The 6,000-nt window shown below is 36.8% G+C and overlaps 1 long non-coding RNA gene across 1 annotated transcript; it reads right to left on the reverse strand.

Moving 5' to 3' along the window:
* Window positions 1-3,521: 3,521 nt before the first annotated feature.
* Window positions 3,522-4,662, reverse strand: LOC125063068. The gene is made up of 2 exons (XR_007119456.1): window positions 4,518-4,662; window positions 3,522-4,334 (listed from the first exon to the last, which is right to left on the reverse strand). It is a non-coding gene; the product is annotated as an uncharacterized LOC125063068 (long non-coding RNA).
* Between the last annotated feature and the right edge of the window lie 1,338 nt (window positions 4,663-6,000).

The following is a 6,000-nucleotide window of genomic DNA, read 5'->3' on the forward strand; positions in this document are numbered from 1 at the left end:
AAGTCTGTACCTCTTCGTCTTCATGCTAAGCCTCGTTTTGCAAAAAACATAATAAAATAGGCACTTTCTAAGTCCAACAAAATATTCGCCGTATAGAGTCGCGAGTGGTTCTGGCCGGCAGAGGGAAAGTCAAGTTCAAAATCCTCTGAGCGTCCTGTTCTGACTTCCGACAACCTGATACCAACTCTGTTACGACTGCACCGGTTTTCCGCAAACGCTCATTATTATTAACGCTTACGGTACCGCATTCCCACAAATAATAATAGATAACGACCATTTTCAAAACCGTTTTCTTAGTCGTTTAATTTATTATTTCGATGTTAACCATCGAACTTTCGCACGCGCTCGCTGTGAAGAATACTCCTCTAGTCGAGCTCCACTCGGACGCTCAGTGCCCGACAATCCGCGATTCTTCGCATGCCTGTGTAGGTCGCATAGCGGAAACGACAAAACTGACTGACTCATCGAAAAAATCCAAACAGATTCTCTGCGCGAAAGGGCTGCAACCGCTGAACTCGTGATGTTTGACAATTTTTACGCTCACCATGCCGATTAGCTCGGCTCTGATATCATCAATTACGCGGAAAGATCCTTTCACGACTATGCTTTGGCATACGACTTGACACAAATAGATCCTGCGATTACGCGACTACCAGATATGGATGGTCATACAAACCCTCTTTGTTGAACGTACTTCGGAACTTCGCATCCGGAGAACTACCGAGTCTCTGTTGACCGGCCATTAGGTTCATCGGATCATTGTGCCTCGGTCCTGTGCATCGATCCAGCGCACTGTGCTTTCACGCGCCGTTGCTGACTCTGTCACCCAGGTGGTCTTGCAAGGTATGGAACTATTTATTGCATTCTCTGCGATGTCAATCGGTGGCAAGTCCCAGCCTTGGTTTAAACGCGATAGTGTGAATGTTTTAATAAATGGTGAATGGAGCTCTGTATGCGACTATTAGCGAACTTAAAAAAGCATTAACTCAGCCTCCAGGTCCTTCAAACGGGAAATTGCTAGGGAAAGTCTGAGCACATTGTCAGATTTGGCGAGAAATTGGCCCGCCTTCTTTTCTCTCTTCTTGTCTCTTGCCAACGCTGTCCAAAGGAATTTCGGCCAGCCACCACTTCACAGGGAGCATGATTCACTGGTCCACACCGCGAAGGAGCAGGCCGATCTTTTAGGCTGTCACTGCGTGGAACTCGACTTTGGATGACCAAGTTGTGATGCTTCGGTGCTCGAAATTATATTCCGGCAATGTGCTATCCGGACAACCTATTGGACATTCATTAGTCGAGTGGGCCTGATGGCATCCCCCCAATTGTGTTGAGAATGTGTGCTCCTGACCGCCAACTATCGCCTAACTAATAGCTATAGTCTCCTTGTTCTCAAACATAATTGAAACCATTATTAACGGCCAGCTCCTGAGGTAACTGCGTGAACGCTGGGTTCAACATCCAGGTTGTGTCCTATCCCCGATCCTGTTCCTCCTGCATATCAATTATATGTTGGGACTTAGCAACATTCATAAGAAGCTTGGTATGCTGGGCGAAACGGTATTGGTGTCACCTCTAGGCGGAAGCTCCCCAGTACCAGCTCCACCACTACTTTGTGGCACAAAAGTTTTTCCGAATAATTTTGAAATAGGGTACTTCGAGAAAAGAGCGTACCAATTCTTAAAAGCCCGGCAACGCACTAGCTGATTTGCTGCACTTTCTGGCAATGAGTCCTGACCTGAGACCTGTTATATAAGAAAAACTCTAATTTGTAAAAAATAAACCATTTTGGATAAGGGTTAAGTAGTAAGCAATACATTTTGAGATTTTTGGCTATATTTTTTCAAAAATCATGCACATTTTCTTAAACATTGCATTAGTAAATATGCTGCACTTGTATTGAAGTGTCACTTAGATTTATAACCCACTACCCATAATTTATGTTAGTTATAAGCTTATATTTTAAACAATTAAAGTCAGTTGTTACCCAGCTTCAAACAAAGTGTTTCATTTATCTAAAGTATTTACATATCTCATACAAAAACACATACAAAAAACCGCCATACACATAGAAAGAATGCCCAATGCCCATCCGTGATCGAAAGCACGAGCTCAGGGTTAAGTGATGCACGTGTCATTCTTCTGATGACCTGTAACACAGGTACTCTTACCTTTAGCAGGCATCAGTCTCACACAAACAAACAAAAGCTTTTAAGGAAAAATCCTTAAATAGATGCAAGACAATTATTTATCTATACTAATATTATAAAGAGGAAAGATTTGATTTTTTGTTTCTTTGAAATGAATAGGCTCCGAAACTACTGGACCGATTCCATCGATTTCAAAATTCTTTCATCATTTGCAAGCTACACTATTTTCGAGTGAAATAGGCTATGTTTCATTTTCAAAAAAATTAGGGATGCTGACTAAAACTTGAATAATCTAACCCAAGATGTAAAAAATGAACAAAAAACTTCCTTCAATCGCGTGCGCTGCGATAACTATTATTGATAGAACAAAATTATGTATTTCAATTTTTCAGGACACATCACTATCTATAAAAAATGTCGCGACAGCATGTCTCTATCATTTATAGTTACGTCACAATAAGCGTCTTTTTATTTACAATGATTTGCAGTATGTAGCAGATTCAAATACAACTCAATAAGTCATATGGAGATTTTTTAATTGTTTTATAAATAAACTCGAATGAACAAACAAATCAATCTCCGAAATAAAGTTGTCAAAACCGCATTGAATTAATAGTTATCCTGATAGTGTATCAGTGATAACCTAATCACATTCCATAATTCACGTTATATTCTTATAATTATCAAAATATCCTTGTTTAAGTTTTGTAAGTACGTTCAAACTTAACTTTTCCGTCCGTGGAGCAAGAGTATTTTATTTGATAATGCAAGTTGAGCCGTACAAAGAGTGTATCAAGCGATGAAATATACATACATAATATACTCACACAAAGAGTTTCGTATAGTATTCTTAATCCGTTTAACCGTTTTCAGGGTATTAACTGAAATGTCTCATTAAAGGTCGGACACCACTTCAACGCAGCAGTCTTTTTTGTGAACTTTATTGTAAGAAAAAAAAATCACGTAGGAATGCACTTACATTAATATAACATTGATACTGATAATACTTTCAGCGATAAGGATTGTTATATAGGCATAATAAAAACTAAAAACAGTAGACATATTTAGTCATCGTACACTTGTTTTATTATTATACACTACGGGTGTTCAACAAAATGTGATAATGAATATGACGCAATTATCTTTTATTCAATGTTATTTTACTTTATATACACTTTGTGTATCTTTTTTCTAAAGCAAAAATTCCCTTTTTAACCCTAGAAAGATAACGTTATTTTTTTGTACTGAAAAGATAAACATGCGCCTGTGAGGCGCACTATTTTAATAGCAGATTTTTTTATGAATGTCAATTATTTTTATTTCATTCACTACTGTAAAATGTTGAATTATTAATAAGTAAATAAAATACATAAGTATTATCATAAATTTTTATTCAAAATATGAAAATTTGTAGGTATTTATAAACCCTTAACAAAAATTAGAAGTCTTCTGTACTTAGGTAGAAATTTTAAAAAATAGGTAACTTTTATAGTGTTTTTTCTTATTAATTAATTAATTATAATATAATCAGTCTCAATTTTAAAAAAATACTGGAAAAATCAACGGCTAAAGACAATTGTTGCAAACATCTTTTTTATGTTCTCCGCACACTGTCTTTTTACATTTTTTGCAACTCATCTTGGACATTCTCTTCTTTTTTTTGTATATAAGCTACAGTACCGTCGAATTTTAGCTGGAGGTTCCTCATCAGCTTCTTCAGACATCTCTCGGTTAGTTTGAGGGAGGATATTCTCAATACTTTCTCTTGCATAATCTCGTCAGCTATAAATAACTCAAAGCATGGAAGTGGTTCAAAAATATTTAGAGACATGCGACTAGGCCCTCTATTGGAATGAACTATATTGATCGCAGACGTTCTTCTGTTATTTTGTCCTTTAGCAGTAGCCCAAACATGCCTATTCTTGCCCCTGATCACATCATTAGGCGGCGTTGGTCATGTCCAGTATTTTCAGAGACATTCTGCGATGAAGGATCATTCGAATGTTCATAAATCATAGCTTCATCTACGTACTCATCATCAGTATCGCTTTGCACATTGTCTTCACTTACATGGTCCTCGATCTCACTGTCACTGCCGACATCTGCGCCTTCATCTTCTTCATTCAATAAAGAAACAATTTCTCTTTCATCCAACACTCTTCTGCTCGCCATGATGCGAAAACGCTCCTAAAAACAATTAATTACAATAAGTAATCCCCAGTAACAAATAAAATCAGCATTAAACTTACCGTACATTGCTAAAAAATTATAAAACAAAATCACTATGAAAGTGGCGAAAGTTACACAAAAGATAAACATGCGCCTCCCGAGCGCAGCGCATCGCTCTAACAGCAAACCTGTGGTACTTACCGAACAGAAGAAGCCGTCTCTCGGAAGTGATGACCAAGGACTGAATTGGCGCGGAAACACAAACTTGTATGCGCGTCGGTAACAAAATGGCAGCGAAATATATATTTCGCGGGCGCCTCTAAGGCGCACGTTATCTTTCTAGGGTTAATATAATCTTTTTCGATATTTTAACGCATCAGAACTTATAAAAATCTGGTACAGCGGCGACTACTGCGTCATCGAATATATGACCCCTGAAATGACTAGGAGCTAGATCCGGTCTGTAAAAAGGATGTTATATCAATTATTTTGGTGACGCAAAACAACTTTAGCGAGTTTGCCACACTGTTGCTTCAGTATTTCCTCACGCAACTTTGTTACTTGTCTTACGTACAAAGTCCCCGTAATAGTTGCTCCATGGTTAGAAGGTATTCGATTATTACACCCCTTGGCTGTCCCAGAAAAATAAGCATGACATTATAAATGGCCTAAAATTTCTTCAGAGTTAAAGATGAGACATTTATGACATTTTTAAATACACGATCCGACAAAGACAAAGCAAACAAATGAATTCTATTTTAAAAACACCAAATAAAATTGATTGCTTATTATTATCATTATATCTAAAGGTTGGGCTACGCCTGCCAGTATTTTTTTCTTTCCAAGGAGAAAATCTCCGAAAACTTCAAATTTCGTAGAACACGTTCCGATACGATGCAAACAAGTGACCTGTATTTTAAAAAAAAATCAAAGAGAATTGGTTGCTTTTTTATTATTATTATATCTATATACACATATACAGACACTTAGGAATATTACATTTGATTATTTTCTTAGAGAGCAAGTAAGAATATTCGTTTTCTTATACTTTTAAGAGTTCGCAGTATTATGATTATAAGAAATTTCTTTAAGTTTACAAACAAACTTTTAAATATGGTCCCAACGGGAAATAAATCTAGTATAATTAAATGTAAGCATTACGCATTACTTATGAAGAGAAATATGAGGCCAAGAGCCTGGGGGTTGTAGCGCCACTGGTTTTTATTAATGAAATGTTATACTACATTAATTCTCACGCATCGCATATTAACAATAAGTCTGTCTGTCTGTCTCATTGCCTAGCTGAACATTTCTTTTTATGATTCAGGAAATAATTCTTCGGGCGTTATGTTGCATTGAAATATTTGAAATCGATCCAGTACTGTTTGAATTTGTCCCTTACATAGATACAAAATCTTTCATCTTACTTCACCCCCTGGTTCTTTAATCCAAATCTATATATTTGCCCTTTTAGTTAAAGTATTCTTCCATCCCATTATAGATATGTACATAAGGTTAGGTGTGTTTAATCTAAATATATAAAACAAAGTCGTGTTAGTTACACCACTTATAACTCAAGATTGGCTGGACCGATGTTAGTTATCTCTTTTTTGGTAGATTCTTCTCCGCTCCGAATAGTAGAATCAGTAATAAAATATCGATAATTTTACGAATGCAAACACCA

The sequence above is a fragment of the Pieris napi genome, chromosome 2 (assembly GCF_905475465.1).
Source record: "Pieris napi chromosome 2, ilPieNapi1.2, whole genome shotgun sequence".
Taxonomy (NCBI): Eukaryota; Metazoa; Arthropoda; class Insecta; order Lepidoptera; family Pieridae; genus Pieris; species Pieris napi.